Source organism: Rhipicephalus microplus, chromosome 3, assembly GCF_043290135.1.
Source record: "Rhipicephalus microplus isolate Deutch F79 chromosome 3, USDA_Rmic, whole genome shotgun sequence".
NCBI lineage: Eukaryota > Metazoa > Arthropoda > Arachnida > Ixodida > Ixodidae > Rhipicephalus > Rhipicephalus microplus.
In genome coordinates, this window is record NC_134702.1 from 239,285,581 (window position 1) to 239,302,962 (window position 17,382).

Below are 17,382 nucleotides of genomic sequence, written 5' to 3' on the forward strand. Positions count from 1 at the left end.
CAACACTATCAATGCTATAGCGAGAATATTCTCAATGAATGCGTTCGCACTAAGAACTAGTACGATTATTTTTGCATTTGAGACATGATTTAATTTTTTTCTTTATGCTTTGTGCGTCAGAGATAAAAAATCCTCATTATACAAAACTAGGAGTGGGCTTCCTAATTCACAGAAACATAGCTGGCAACATAGAGGAATACTATAGCATTAATGAAAGGGTGGTAGGTATCGTAATTAAACTGAATAAGAGATACAAGATGAAGGTGGTACAGGCTTACGCACCTACATCCAGCCATGATGATGCTTCAGTTGAAAGCTTCTATGAAGACGTGGAATCGGCAATGAGTAAGGTAAAAACACAGTATACAATACTGATGGGAGACTTTAATGCAAAGGTAGGGAAGAAGCAGGCTGGAGACCAGGCAGTAGGAGATTATGGCATCGGTACTAGAAACGCCAGAGGAGAGCTACTAGTAGAATCCACAGAACGCAATAATTTACGGATTTTAAATACCTTCTACCGAAAACGAAGAAACCGCAAGTGGACATGGAGGAGCCCTAATGGTGAAAATAAGAACGAAATAGACTTTATAATGAGTGCACACCCAGGCATCGTGCAGGATGTGGAAGTGGTTGGCAAGGTACGATGCAGTGACCATAGAATGGTACGGTCTCGATTTCGCCTAGATTTGAGCCAGGAACGACAGAGACTGATACGCAAAAAGCCAATCAATGAGCTAGCACTGAGAGGGAAAGTAGAGGAATTCAGTCTCACTTCAGAACAGGTACTCGGCTCTTAGCGAGGAAACCAACCTTAGCATAGATACAATGAATGATAATCTGACGAGTATCATTACGGAGTGTGCAGTAGAAGTTGGAGGCAGGGTAGTTAGACAGGACACTGGCAAGCTTTCCCAGGAAACGAAGAATCTCATTAAGAAGCGTCAAATCATGAAAGTCTCAAGTACAACAGACAAAATAGAACTAACAGAGCTTTCGAAGTTGATTGACAGGCGTAAGGTATCCGATGTAAGAAGGTATAACATGAAGAGAATTGAACACGCTCTGAAAAACGGAGGAAGTGTCAAAGCAGTGAAGAGGAAACTTGGGATAGGCAAAAATCGGATGTATGCACTAAGGGACAAAGAAGGCAAAATAACTACCAATATAGATAGGATAGTTAAAATAGCGGAGGAGTTTTACAGAGATCTGTACAGTAGCCGAGACAACCACGACCTTAATGCTATAAGAACTAGCAGTAACCCAGATGACACCCCACCAGTAATGATAGAAGAAGTCAGAAAAGCTTTGGAGAGCATGCAAAGAGGCAAAGCCGCTGGTCAGGATCAGGTAACATCAGATCTGCTGAAAGATGCAGGACAGATTGTTACAAAAACTAGCCACTCTGTTTATGAAGTGTCTCCTGAAGGGAAGAGTACCAGAGTCTTGGAAGAACGCTAACATCATCTTAATACATAAGACAGGAGATGACAAGAACTTGAAGAATTACAGGCTGATTAGCTTGCTCTCTGTAGTATACAAGCTATTTAGAAAGGTAATTGCTAACAGAGTAAAGATAACATTAGAATTCAATCAACCAAAGGAACAAGCAGGATTTCGAACAGGCTACTCAACAATCGACCACATTCATACTATCAATCAGGTAATAGAGAAATGCTCAGAGTATAACCAACCGCTATACATAGCCTTCATAGATTACGAGAAGGCTTTCGATTCAGTAGAAATATCAGCCGTCATGCAGACACTGCAGAATCAGGGCGTCGATAAAGCATATATAAACATCCTGGAAGAAATCTACAGGGGATCAACTGCTACCATAGTGCTTCATAAAGAAAGCAACAGAATACCAATCAAGAAGGGTGTAAGGCAGGGGACACAGTCTCCCCAATGCTATTTACCACGTGCTTACAGGAGGTTTTCAGAAGCCTAGAATGGGAACAGTTAGGGATAAGAGTTAATGGAGAGTACCTTAGTAACCTGCGCTTCGCCGATGACATTGCATTGCTGAGTAACTCAGGGGACGAATTGCAACTCATGATTACGGAGTTAGACAAGGAGAGCAGAAAGGTGGGTCTTAAAATGAATCTGCAGAAAACGAAAGTAGTGTACAACAACCTCGGAAAAGAGCAGCGCTTCGAGATAGGTAATAGTGCACTTCAAGTTGTAAAAGACTATGTCTACTTAGGGCAGGTAATAACTGCGGAGCCGAACCACGAGATTAAAGTGACTAGAAGAATAAGAATGGGGTGGAGCACATTTGGCAAGCACACTCAAATAATGACAGGTAGATTGCCACTATCCCTCAAGAGGAAGGCATATAACAGCTGTATCTTGCCGGTACTTAGCTACGGAGCAGAAACCTGGAGACTTACAAAGAAGGTTCAGCTTAAATTGAGGACGACGCAGCGAGCAATGGAAAGAAAAATGGTAGGTGTAACCTTAAGAGACAAGAAGAGAGCAGAGTGGATTAGGGAACAAACGGGGGTTAAGGATATCATAGCTGAAATCAAGAAGAAGAAATGGACATGGGCCGGGCATGTAGCGCGTAGACAGGATAACCGCTGGTCGTTAAGGGTAACTGACTGGATTCCCAGAGAAGGCAAGCGGGTTAGGGGGAGACGGAAGGTTAGGTGGGCAGATGAGATTAAGAAGTTTGCGGGTATAAATTGGCAGCAGCAGGCACAGGACCGGGTTAACTGGCAAAACATGGGAGATGCCTTTGTCCTGCAGTGGACGTAGTCACGCTGATGATGATGATGATGATGATGATGATGATGATGATGATGATGATACAGCTTGTCTTGCTTCTTATTTCTTGATGTTTTACCTGTAGCGTTTCGTAACGCTCTGCAGGCAAGTTTGTGCTCGTCTCACACGATCGTTTACAACAATGAAAGTCAAGCACGAGACACACGAACTTACACGTATTCCTGGCCAAACTTCTCACATACCTTTCACAGCATTGCACCTGTTGAATAAAACGAAGTATACGTACGTCTGTCAGCATTGGCGTACACACGAGGGGACACGGCTAGCACACGCCCCTTAGTCGGTGCGCGAAGTCTGTCCCACACTATAGTATAGTGCCTAGAATGTGCACCCATTCAATGCATTGATAGAGAGGGGGGGGGGGTGCTGCTATTAACCATTGACTTCCTTTCGAAGGGGAACCCTCCACACGTGTATATTTGCCAGACGACGCCAGTTATGCTAAGATTATCAATGAGAGTTACGTAGCACCCTGGGGTCACTCAGGGGTGCTCATAAAGTAAGATATATGTTCTAAACATGCAGTGGCTGCAAAAGGTATAAATGTTTGCTATTTTTACTCATTGTATAGATTATCAAGCTCATGTTGCGTAAATGGTGCACCTATATAAACCTTTACATGTTATCCAAGAATTATTTCTTTTCTGCTAGATCAGCTGTCATTCACTGGAAAATACAAAATACACTTCAATGGGTGATTTTCGAATGTACGATGAACACTCAAAAAAAAAGGCTGATGTATTACTAATATGCAAGTGTATTTATTACGCGCGTAGATACATGTGTCAACGAAAATAGTGTACTAAAAATCACGTGTTGCAATACTTTTGTCTTCCCTCTTCCTTGAGTGCCATATGATTTTATTTTAAAAGATTCATTGCAGAGTATTATGCCTGCGGAAATGACGAGACGTCTCAGGATGCAGCCGATCGGTAAATATATGGAGCGCTTTTGAGAAGTGGTTCTATACGAAAAGGGTTGTTTTTTTATTCATTTTTTTTTTGCTTGCAAGCACGAGTATGCCGGCATTTCTAAAGAAATCGGAACGCATAACTTTTCTGGGAGCCCCGCCGTGGTAGTCTAGTGGCTAAGGTACTCGGCTGCTGACACGCATGTCGCGGGTTCGGATCACGGCTGCGGCGGCTGTATTTCCAATGGAGGCGGAAATGTTGTAGGCCCATGTGCTCAGATTTGGGTGCACGCTGAAGAACCCCAGGTGGTTGAAATTTCCGGTGCCCTCCACTACGGCGTCTCTCATAATCATATGATGGTTTTGGGACGTTAAACCCGACATATCAATCAAATCAATCAACTTTTCTGAGAGCGAAACAGTTACAGAATCCAGTTTTCTTTTATGCTTCTTATATATCAGCAGGAATACACCTACTTGCTCTGGAAAGTTGTAAACTTTCTTTTTATCGACTTACAGGCACCGTCAACAAGTTCCCCATGTAGGTTGCCGCCACGGTTTCTAAAAAAATTGGTATATCCTACCTTAACAATCGACGTTATGCAAAGCATGCGTAGGGAAGGTGACCATGTTGCAATTTTTATATCGCGACACGTCATGAAATGACGCTAAATATATATACAAATCTTGCACGCGCAGACACAAGTTGCAGATGTTTGTATAATCAGCTTTTTGCACTTGCCCAATGATGTCAACGGGGACATTAGTATTAGCAACACCAGAAGCGACAAGCTGATATGAATCGCTGGTGCTCACGAGAATGGTACCCCTGAACGCTCTTACATAAATGGATTTCAGCTCATGGCACCTAACTACAATAGACGTTAACCCGACAACATGACTGTATCGTAGGATTACACACGTAATCATGATATAATTGGACCGCCAGCACGGGAATCACAATTAACGTTTCACTAACATAGGGTCTCTTTAAAAAATAGTTCTGAGACCTGGCGTGGCTTTATGGTAGAATGCTTGGGTTCGATTTCTGCTGAGACCTTGACATTTATTCTTTGAATTCGTCAGATCAACGTTGCCGATGTCAAGTTTTTCTTAACGCTCACCTGTTGAAACTGCTCCTATGTGTTCTCGTCGTTGCTGGGTAGATTCCAAGTGTCGATCACCTGGGGCACATACACGCATACCAGTGGCAAATACCCGACCGCAGGTTTGTGCCACTCTCAAGTGGAAGGTATTATGAAAGTATTTATGTCTTGACTATCGCATCATATTCATGAAATAATCTTATCCTCCTATACAAACTTTGGTTCACGCAATCACGAGAGCAGCCAGACTTAACCGGATAGATAGATAGATAGATAGATAGATAGATAGATAGATAGATAGATAGATAGATAGATAGATAGATAGATAGATAGATAGATAGATAGATAGATAGATAGATAGATAGATAGATAGATAGATAGATAGATAGATAGATAGATAGATAGATAGATAGATAGATAGATAGATAGATAGATGGATGGATGGATGGATGGATGGATGGATGGATGGATGGATGGATGGATGGATGGATGGATGGATGGATGGATGGATGGATAGATAGATAGATAGATAGATAGATAGATAGATAGATAGATAGATAGATAGATAGATAGATAGATAGATAGATAGATAGATAGATAGATAGATAGATAGATAGATAGATAGATAGATAGATAGATAGATAGATAGATAGATAGATAGATAGATAGATAGATAGATAGATAGATAGATAGATAGATAGATAGATAGATAGATAGATAGATAGATAGATAGATAGATAGATAGATAGATAGATAGATAGATAGATAGATAGATAGATAGATAGATAGATAGATAGATAGATAGATAGATAGATAGATAGATAGATAGATAGATAGATAGATAGATAGATAGATAGATAGATAGATAGATAGACGCCAAAGGTGTTTACAGTACACAAAAAAATGCTTCGCATCGAAAACATTCTTCCGTGCTAATATCAGCACTGTTTTTTTCATGTGGCCATTCTCATGGGCATCGAAGTCAGGTTATTCTTCCTTGACCATACAGGCTTACTCTGAAATTCTTGGCAATTAGAAGATTTGTGAACGTTCATCGAAAATGTGGATGTAGACGTGCGATCTGTGTGACCAGAGTGGACTGTGAGCATCGAACTATTGGTACGAATGCCAAACTATTGACCAACAGTCGGTTCAGAGCTAACGGTTTCTCATTGTCTTTTGTGGTACTTTTGTATTTGGTCGGGTATGGGAAATCTGAACAGTCTTCATATGCAAAGCTAGAAATATTAAAAAAAACTCCTGTCTCCTTTGACGCGGCACCACATGCATGTAATTCGCACGGTATGTTAGCGTCCTTCCTTTCACAATTTCGAGCCTCACAGGCATGAAAAAACTCAAAGAAACGCGCAAAATACTAGCAGCTTCACTACGAATAGATGCACATTACTAAAGACGTGGTGGGGAACACTGGTTCTGCGAATGCGTGACGAACGCGCAACTTTTCGGCGTACCGGAAACATTTGCCACTTAATGACAACGCCCCATTTGCTGACGTAGTGTTAGTGGAAAGGATTTATTACTCAGCCTTCCTTTTTTACGGTTGGTGTTTGTAAGGCGCAGCGACTAGACTTCTCTTGTGAGGCAAACTATGAAGCGTGGAGATATAATCCGTGCCTGTTTTATCCGTTTCATTATGTTTAATTGCGCCACATTCGGCGAATGTTTGAACTCACACAAAACAACTTGATTTTCCATTCAATATATGCAGCTACCACCAAAAAAAAACACCTTTGACAATATTGATGCATTGAAAATGCTTAGTTTGAAGCACTGATGGATCAAGTTAGTGAGCACAAATCGATACAAGACACAATATGCATCTACTAACGTGCAACATTCGTTGGTAGTTAGCGTCTAAACGAAGAAAAAAAAAGCGAGTTTCTTGGGAAATGGGCACCATAAAAATTAGCTAGATTCAATGCTGTCTTGTAAGTTCCCCAATAAAGCTAAAAGAATTTTCTCTTCATAGAATCACAGAAAGGGGCCTGCTGCTTTATTATATAGAAGTTCAGAGTATCAGCTTGTATAGTTTTGTCGTTTGATCGGTAATGCATGACCAAGTACAGCCATACACTGCCCCATTGATACAATAATAATCATCAAGTTTTCGCCAGATCACTAAGCAACTTTGCATGAAAAATAGGTTTACTGTAGGTAACATAGCCACTAAATAATATGTTTCTGTTATATAAATAAAAAACAAGTATTCCTGCACCAGCGTTTTATGTTTTGCCCATTTTTATTGAACCTAAATAAATTGCTAATTAGTTTATGTACAATATCTCTTTATAAAAAACTTGAATGACACTTTGTCTGAAGGCACAGGTAATTCCACTTTTTCAAGATGAATAGTTTCGCCGTACTCACATCGCAGTACAACGGAGGCTTGTACAGCGAAAATACTTTTGTTGCTCACACTATTTTCATTGCTACCAGGTAACGCTTCCGACCAGGCAAAAAATAAAATGTCATTGAAAAGGAGGGATAATAAACTTTCTGAAGTAGCTCAATTCAGTTTTCTTTGTGAAGCGCAGCGAGCCCAGTGCATCCGCAAACAATGCGTAAACGGCCAGAGGCTGGTCGCGGCCGGAGTGGGACCAGCACCTTAACCACATATAAAAAAGGGTACATGATAGCAAAATTTTTTATTTTTTTGTTTTATTACGTACAAAATACTTTCTACAAAATAATTGATTACATTGTGGCATTTATGAGCTGTTCTTATTCATTGATTCAGAAGGGTATGCCGCAACCCCTTTGTACGACGCGGTTATGAGTTGCGGGAGAACTGCCGCTCTAATTTTGATAGCTGCCATGGTGAGATCAACCCTAGCAGCCCTCATGGATTGACTCAATGTGAACAGTATAACCAGAGGTGGTTTATGGGGAGTCAGAGCTGCTACCAAATCAAGAACTGTGGCCATCGTGAGATAAGCCGTTGTGAGATATGTCCGTGTGAGGGCCAGCGTGAGTGCCGTGTTGCGAGATACTGTGAGAGCCATGGTGCAAATCGCTGTGAGAGCCCTGGGGCAATTGACCGTGAGAGCCATGGTGTCCATGGTGTATTCCGTCGATACTACACAAGATGGTAGACAGGTCGCTAGAACATCCACCATGCATCTTCACGCCCAAAAGTCGACCAGAGTCGGGTTCGACGCACCAGTGGTCAGTGGTGTTGCATTGCACTGGGTTGTACTTTCCAGAGGTGGTGTTGCAGTGTGGTTCCGATCCTCGCTTCGAAGCTGGGAACACGTTACCATGTAATGTAAATTATTACATTGAAATAATGCTTCATAAAAGTATATTGCAGCTGAATGCAAAGTGTTTCTTTGAATTTGTTCCTTGTGACGTTTTCTCTACGTTATCGCTTTTATTGTCTTGCAAAAAACAAGCGCATCCCGATTATTAATAAATGAAGATTGTCCTCGATAATGCTAGTTCTTCGGAGATGTGTTTCACATAGAAGGCGCCTTTTATGCGAAACAGGTAAGCTCGAACACATTAAAAGAACTAGTGACCCAAAAAAAGAAATGTCGGAAATACGAAATCCGGCTATACATTCCGACATTCAGACAATTGTTGATGTCGTGAACAAAGGCCATAACCGTTAATCCTGATCAACGTGCAGTTGGTCTATGATTACCGTATGGTTGTAATAGCCATCTTGAAACAGCTTGCGGCCTTTCGCATACGCGTTTGCTAAAGAATAAATCATCACGACTACAAAGAAAAAACTAAATGCCAAGGTGTGTGATCTGTCTTTTATGCCAACTGCTGTCCTGCAAGAAGAGGTATGTAGAACTGTCTCTGGCAGATATATTATTGACTGTGACGAGAAAAACGAATTGTCTTTATTTTAAGGATCTATAACCTGCCCTCTCATATTGAAGCTTGCGTATGTTGACAATGGCCTTTAGAAATCAATGCCGACGAGAGAAAGTTTGAGTTGTTGTCGAGTGAACCGCGGAAACGCTTCTGCGGTAAAGAAAAGTGGATGACATCTATATGCAACGCATTTATCTCTTGTATACTCAATCTGACTGATGTAAACTGATAATTTTTTGCTGCTTCTTTAATCTACTGGAGGCAGAATCTACTCCAGTGAACGCCATAATTTGAGCAAGCCACTCAGTGGCATAACAGCCATAGTGAAGGAAAGCTAACAAGGATGCAGTCAGCAGTTGGCGCAACCTTTGCAGTAAAGATAGCATTTTCTTACCTGGTGTGTGTTCCCACTCATGGTATGCCACAACGCAGTTGCACAATCTGAGGCTCCTCGACGGATCCTTGATCTGACCGAACTCTTTGTCGTAGCAGGCACAAAATCATCTTCCCCGGATGGTTTCACCGAAGCACTGTATTGGCTTGTAGTTTCCGTGCTCGTCACATTCGGGGACCAGTAGACCAGTCAGGTTTCCCGTGGCGCTCTGCTCATTGCGACGACGACGCTGGCAGTCTGTCTCACCCATCGGAGCTACGTAAGGTCAATGAATGGGTAGCCTCATGTAGCTGCCCACAGCTTTCACTGCTCACCCTACCATGAGTCAGCTGATTCTACTAAAGACGATTGTGTTTCTTGGGGACCTTCGACGCTAAAATTTTGGTCTGTCTGTCTGTCTGTCTGTCTGTCTGTCTGTCAGTCAGCCAGTCTGTACACTTGTCTGTTTTTTCGCCCTTAACGGTACTTTAAACTGCACCAAAGTTGCGAAACGATATTCCAAGCGGCTGACCCCATCCACAGCACCTGCCAATATTGCTCAAGATTCAGCACTCATAGTTGTGCGACTGTCAATTAAAAAGCAATCATTGCGCATATCTGAGGCACCATGATAACATGTCAAGTTTCTGTATGTGTGTCTCTTACTAGAAAACGCATACATAAGTAATTCTAAGGACCTTGGCGTTTATCACGTTGTGCTGACCATGCAAAGCTTGCACGAAAAGGCAAGTGTTTCTAACGCTTTGCTAAGACGACATGGTGGTGGTACCTACCTATCACCTTGCGTTCTACACCTTATCAACTCCGACACGAGCGCGCAGAGCACACGTGCTTCATTTTCAAAGATAACTGCCAGATAGCACTCATGCCTCACGTGTGACGTGACTTGATGCGCTCGTTCGCCTACGCTGCATGCTCGAGGCACTCTAACGCAGCGTCTCCAGAATGCTATTCACCGATTTACTTGCGAAGAACATCAAATGAACGTTTTGTTTACTCTCTCCAGACGCAAGGCTATCATCTTTCGAGGACATTTGCAATGTAACATGCCGATACGCGGCCATTTTTTTTACCCCTGACAACTTCTGAATTTTCGACACTTCATCGAGCTTTGTCGCCTTCCTTGCTTGTGTTACCAATCTCACAATACCTATTCTATTGTTCTTACTGCTCACCTGATTCCTGTTCGGCACATTACGTGATCAACACAAATACATTGCATGCACTCGGTGTCACCTGGGTATCTGCAACCCCTGTTTATGCTTTGACCCAATCTGCTCTCCTCAATTGCTTTAGAGTCAGTCCTATCACTTAATATTGCATAGCTCATGGCATGATTTTTATATTTTTGATTTTCTTTATGTTTTATTTGTTTACAGTGGTATGAGCGAAAAGCTATAACGCGACGCAATGAATCACCTCACAGAAAACTTGAGTGTAAATTGTGATTATCTCCACATAAATACTTTGTTCCTAAAGTGTACTCATCATTTTCCCATTTATCTTCATTGGTGTTTTTTGTGTGTGTGGTTATCCTCTATAAGTAGAACAATCGCACACAGCACTCAGTTGTGAAAAGATTAGAGTCAGGAGTCTCGTGAGATATGAGGTTCAGTTTACGCATGTATTACTACGTGACAGGATTGAGAAATCGCACCAGGCGTCACATTATGCACGCTGAATAAGAAGGTAGATTTGAATCTGCATACTAGTTATCAAGAGCTCAGTCATCTTTTGTCAGCACGATGAAGAAAAACAGCATTTAAAAAGTGACTGCCTGTACCACATTATATACATAGATGAAGCAGTAAAGTTTTGAACCTTTGTAAACGCCATGCATCGACAAATACGCGCTTAAAAGGTGTGCAGGATAGATTTAATCTGTAACTTTCTTGCTTATTAATTGCACGTAATATGCTGTACCTGAGTGTAACCAGGTTTTAGCCTTAATGTGCAAAATTGTAACACATGCCCTCCTTACGTCTTTCGTGGCGCTATGAGGAATAATGTGTTGTTTGGTCAGACAGGAAACAGTGACGGGAAATCTCTGTCTCATTATTGTTAAGCTCTGCACTTTAACGTTTCAAAATGTCAGAAGGTGCGCTGTAGTGACCACGTGCAGTTTTCACCTTGCCTTAACTATACAAATCGCATGTATTCGAAGTATACTTAGTGCATAGCACATAGTGAACAAGTGTAAAGATCTGCAAAAAAAAAACCTGTTCAAGATAACGCTTTACAAATGATAACGTGAGATTCAAGCCCCATAATTGATGGTCAGATAATTTTCACAATATTATAATAAAGTTAAGTATGTGCTTTCGTTTCTTCCTAAAAGAATGCTTGATTATTTCATTCCAAATATCACATATTACACTAAAATAGCAGATACATTATGTGTCAAATAAATCTTGTTTAATTTACAAAGCAAGACATTATATTATGTTGTCGTTCGCAGCACTAAACGTAAAATAGGGAGACCAACGTTAAAGAGCTAACCATGCTTCAGTTAAAAAAAGAACATCGCAAAATTTTACTCGTATCCTTCATGTATTTCAGTACAGCATGTTAGGTGAAAGTCTTACATGAATCTATTACAATCAGTTTTTGCCAGCGGTAATTAATATCATGGCACCGCATTCAAAACAATCTTCATTATTAAAATCACAGAGTGTCTTTGAGGGGAAAAATGAATGATTGCACCTGGGTGGACTCAAGTGATCATGTGTTTTGTTTTGCGTCCCTCGTGTACAACCTAAAGGACGAGGGACTATTGGTCAGCTGCCAACTGGTAATGAGCTCACGTACTACGTGAGGCCATACACGCTCATAAAAAGTGTGCCACACTCGCCGCCATGTCTACTGGTGGCGCTAACTGACACTCCCACGTTTAAATTCACATATATACCCAATAAAGTAGCTGCGGTATAGTTGCCGTGGTAGCTCAGGGGTAGACCATCTAACGCGTTATTCGAAGGTCGCTGGGTCGACTCCTGCACCCGGCAAGTTATCTTTGCACCAACTTTTTTTCTTATTTACATTACAATTCGTACTAATACCTTCTCATATATACTTTGCTTGGCATCTTTGTCGGTTAGATCTCATTAATATTGTGTCAAAACACGCAACCGCAAACACCACAATACACACGTCTTTCCCATATATATATATATATATATATAGATATATATATATATATATATATATATATATATATATATATATATATATATATATATATAAACCCCCCATATCACTCAATTATATATATACATGTGAGTTTTGCGTGGAATGAACCAGTCTTCATCAATTCGTCCTCCGAGAGCTGTCAAACAACATGACACGTGCAGCGCTTCAAGGTTAAACTTCGTCGAGGCTCCCGATGTCCTTCGCTACAGTATGAAGACGAAGCTGAAGGATTTCGAATCGCGTTAAAGCACAACATATGCTAGCGGGTCACCGTTCCCCTAATGAAACAAAGTTTCACGGCCAGTTTCATTGAATCGAGAACCATTGCACTGTGATCAACTAGTTTCATGACAGAATTGGCCGTAAATTTCTATGTAGTCATTACTGACATACAGCAATTCTTTTGGCGTAATCCTGCTAATGCATTTCTAGGTATATTACCGCTAGCATGTCTACAATTCTTAACAACAGTTTTCGATACGTAACCTGACATTGCGAGAAAAAATGCATGGAAAAAGTTGTAGCAATTAGCGTTTTGCAGTTAAGCTGCCCTGTAAAAAAAACGCGTAACAACAAGAGCAATGATTGCAGCCAATTATGCTTGGAGATTAACATTGAATTCATTCCTAAAGTCTTGCAGTTCTCGTGCCAATTGCACACAGTATTTTTTCTAGTGAACAACAGTTTATAACTAAAACAGCAAAAAACTCACCGCCAACGTGAAGAAGTTGATCTGATTCATTCTTGAAAATATGATTTCTGCAAAAAATGAACACACATTTGTGTATATTATGAGTTGTTTCTGTTCTTTTATATTAACCAACGCAGAAAACTTCATGAGCCCGCTTTGCTTAGTGAACCTCACCAAAATAAGCTAGCTACGCGTCTAGGTGACCATACACACTTGAATAAGTAAACATAAACTTTCTTCAAGATCTGCAGTGAAAATTTGTTTATACAAAACCTAGCTATATGCCAGCGACCAAGGCTTGCTATGTTCCAGTGACGCTGCTACTATATCATTGCGCGGGTGAATGCAACTTTCTATACACCTATCTAAAAGACTGCGTGTTACATAATAATGGTATAGCGTTAAAGAGCTTCGTTCACCGAAACTTCAATGTTGCGGTCAGCGCCATCATCTGTGAGCAAAAAAGCCGAGGTGTCGTTGACAATATACTTCGAGAGGGGGACCATGAAGAAATAACAACAAAAATTTGGTACAAATGGGGACCGCACCTAAGACTTCCGCGCCACAAGTAGGTGTTCTACCTGAGGACCACGCCTGTTTGAAACTGCATCAAATATAATTTCTATCGAATGTCACGCATTGTGATGAATGCCCTCAAAGGATGTACTCTTCTGTGCAAGTGCACAAATCTCATCTGGCTCAATAACATGTGAATTGTGTAAAAAGTAAATGATTTAAAGACGCAGCACTAGGACAATTAATTATTATTATCTGAAACAGCATCAATAAAGTGTGGACGACCACTTGTCGCATTACAGATGTGTAGTGGCTACTTCGAGAATATGAGAACGAAAGAATAATAGCATAGTGGACACTTCCCAACGGAATTTGCAGTAGGCATTTTAGCTTTGCCTGAAACGGCCACTTGTGCGTGCACAAACATTCCTTTCTCTGCAGCACGGAAGAGGTAAACACTGAGAAGTAGGGTAAGGCAAGTACATTAGATGATGATTTCAAAGCGGACCGATTACGTTTGCATGTTCTACTTTTAAAGGCGATGCTGAAGCTTCATCTCAGTTTAGAACACTTGGCTTGAGAAAATCAGCAGAAGTCGTAACTTGCTAATAACATGTAGGCAAACGAGGGACACAAAGTTTTTAAAGCTCAAGAGCAAGTGCTTTTGCCCTGCGTCCCCAGGATTCCGGCTCACGAGCAGGAGGCACGCTTTCCCGCATAATAGGGGCGGGGCTCCACGTCACTCTATGGGACCGGAGAGCAAAACAATAATAACTCCTCTCTCTTTCTGATTTTCTCATTGCTTTCACGCTTTCAAGTAGCTACTGTATGAAACTTTCTTTTGCCGGAATTACAGTATCATGGTTTCAACAGTGCGCGTTCCCCAGCTTATTAAAAGATAATGCACAGCGCCAATGGGCACTCTCAGAAATATCAGCTATTTCACCGCACTTGAATCGCTACCGTGGAGACGTGCTTGAAGATATTTAATTGCTTTTCTAGGATTTAGGTACTGGCATACGTCTAGTTTACGATGGTATAGAGCGTGCTTGAATCGCGTGTTAAAAAAAAAAGTTCTCTGGCCAGTTTCGTTCAGGGTGCGACGGCTGGATGGATGGGTGGATTTATATGGCTGTACCCTATAGATCGGGTGGTGGCTAACGCCACCAAGCCGTAATACTTCGTGAACCAAAAACTACATTCATTTTTTTTCCTTTAAATATTGAGGTTGGGGACTCATACTTTGCAGTGAAGAGTTTAATTTTCACTCGTGCCTTGACTTTAGCCACCAATCAGATGACCTCCTTCTAGTTAAGTCTACTTGCTTAAAGTCTATTTTGCCCTCCCGGTCCCTAAACCCCAGTGCTTTGAAAAACTATGCGCCATCATCCTGAACTATAGGGTGAAGCCCTTTACAGAACATTATCGAGTGTTCGGCAGTTTCTTCTTCCTCTCCACACGCACTGCATACTGTGTCTACCCCTTCGTATTTGGCCCGATATGTCTTGGTTCGCAGTACTCCCGTCCTTGCCTCAAACAGTAGAGAACTACCCCGAGTATTATCACAGATCCTTTCCCTGGCAATTTCCTGCTTAAAAGTTCGATAGATCTCCAGTGCGGACTTCTTAATCATGCCCATTTTCCACATGTCAGTCTGCGTTTCCTTCACTTTCTTCTTAACCGATAGTTCTTTTTGGTTTGGCCACCTGCTGTTTTCTAAGTATTTACCAGTCAACTTCCTGGTTCGCTTCCTCCATTTTGTATCGACATTTTTCATGTACAAGTAGCTGAAAACCTTCGTAGCTCAACGCTCCTCCTTCATTTCTCTCAATCGCTTCTCAAATTTTATCTTGCTGCTAGCTTCCCTGCCCTCAAATGATGTCCATCCCATATCAGCTTGTACTCCCTCATTTGGTGTATTCCCGTGAGCTCCTAAAGAGTCTACCTATTCCACGTTGCTTAATTTCTAATCTTGCTTGAACTTCTGATCTCATGCACAAGACCACATTGCCGAACGTCAGCCCAGGAACCATGACCCCTTTCCACATTCCTCTCACAACATCACACCTATTGTAATTCCACAGTGCCCTATTTTTCATCACTGCTGCATTCCTGTTACCTTTAGTCGTCACGTATATTTCGTGTTCCCTCAGGTACTCGGTCCCATTGCTTATCCATACGCCCAGATATTTTTATTTATCTGTTACCTCTAGCGTGACCTCCTGTAACCTAAGCTCACTACCTTCGTTGTCATTGAAAATCATGACTGCTGATTTTTCCTAACTGAATCTAAAATCTAACCTATCTCCCTCATTACCGCAGATGTTCATCAATCTCTGCAAATCTTCCTTGTTGTTGGCCATTAGCATTATATCATCTGCGTACATTAATGCTGGTAGTGCCTGATCAATAAGTTTTCCTTGTTTGACTAAAGAGAGGTTGAAGCTCAGCCCACTTTCCTCTAATTTTGCCTCTAATCCTTGTAGGTACATCATGAATAATAAGGGTGACATGGGGCACCCCTGCTTAAGCCCCCGTTTTACCTCTGCAGACTTGGATACCTGTTTTTCCCACTTTATAACTACCTTGTTACCTTTATAGATACCCTTTAAAAGATTAGTGATTACATGTTCCACGCCTAATGTGTCCAGTATTCCCCACAATTCCTCTTGAACCATGCTATCGTACGCTCCCTTGATATCCAAGAATGCTAGCCACAAAGGCCTGTGTTCCTTTTCTGCTATTTCGATGCACTGCGTCAGTGAGAACAGATTGTCTTCCAACCTCCTGTGTTTCCGAAACCCATTCTGCAGTTCCCCCAGCACCCCCTCATCTTGTATCCATGCCTGCAGTCTTTCCTTTATAATCTGCATCGCCAGCCTGTAGACCACTGATGTCACTGTTATAGGACGGTAGTTGTTTATGTCAGCTTTGTCCCCCTTTCCTTTATAGATCATGCTCATCCTGCTAAGTTTCCATCCATCGGGAACTTCACCATCGATTATTATTTTGCTCAATGCCTCTCTCAAAGCTTGCTTAGACTTCGGACCTAATGTCTTTATCAGCCTAATTGGAATGCCATCTGGGCCTGTTGATGTACTACTAGGAACCCTTTTTTCAGCCCTTCCCCACTCTCGTTGTGAAAATGGAGCCATTGCACCACTTGATTCGTCATTGTCTATAGTGGTGCATAAAGTACTTCTTTGTTGAAAATTTTCTGTCACCCTTGTTCTTATATATTCAATATCTTCGTCCCCTTCTAGCCTGGCACCTTGGGCTGAAATTATAAAACTCTGCTCTAGGCTCGTCTCATTTCTTAGGGAGTTTAGATGGTTCCAAAATTTCGCAGCTGCCTTTCTATCTTCTTTATATACTTATGCCAGCCACTAAGCTCCCTTTCTTCTAATTTTTTCATTGATCAGAAGGGATGCAGCCCTTCTACAGCTTAGAAAGGTTTCCCATTTTCTTTCAACATCATCTGTCGGTTCACCCCGCAGCTAAGCATGTCTGTGTTCCCTAGAGGCTTCCTGACGTTTCGCTATGGCTCTCTTAACTTCCTCATCCCACCAACTTTTGGGTTTGTGTCTTCTTTTCCGGGGTGACTTGTTACGCGACTTAGCAAGCTCTAGCTCAAAGAGTCTAATTAGATTCGTGTATATCCACACTGTCTTATTATCTTCCGTGATTACTTTCTCAATTTGTTTATGGCTATTTCAATTTGCCTTTCTGAATAAAAATTTTCCTGTAGTTGCTCATCTTGTCTCCTTCCCACTTTCACTGCTCTTCCAAAACTTAGCTTGATAATGCTAAGCTTGATGTCCGTCATTCCCTCGTAGCTCCATCTAGCGTTGAGATGGTGCACTCTACAGCGCCACGTAAAAATTGAAATAGTATGCGCGCGAAAAGAGGGGATTCCTGTGGAAGGCACTTTTAATTGATT

The 17,382-nt window shown here is 41.5% G+C and overlaps 1 pseudogene; it reads right to left on the reverse strand.

The window, feature by feature from the left end:
• Positions 1 to 7,526: 7,526 nt before the first annotated feature.
• LOC142803174 (U20-hexatoxin-Hi1a-like) lies at positions 7,527 to 9,296 on the reverse strand (annotated as a pseudogene).
• Positions 9,297 to 17,382: the final 8,086 nt, after the last annotated feature.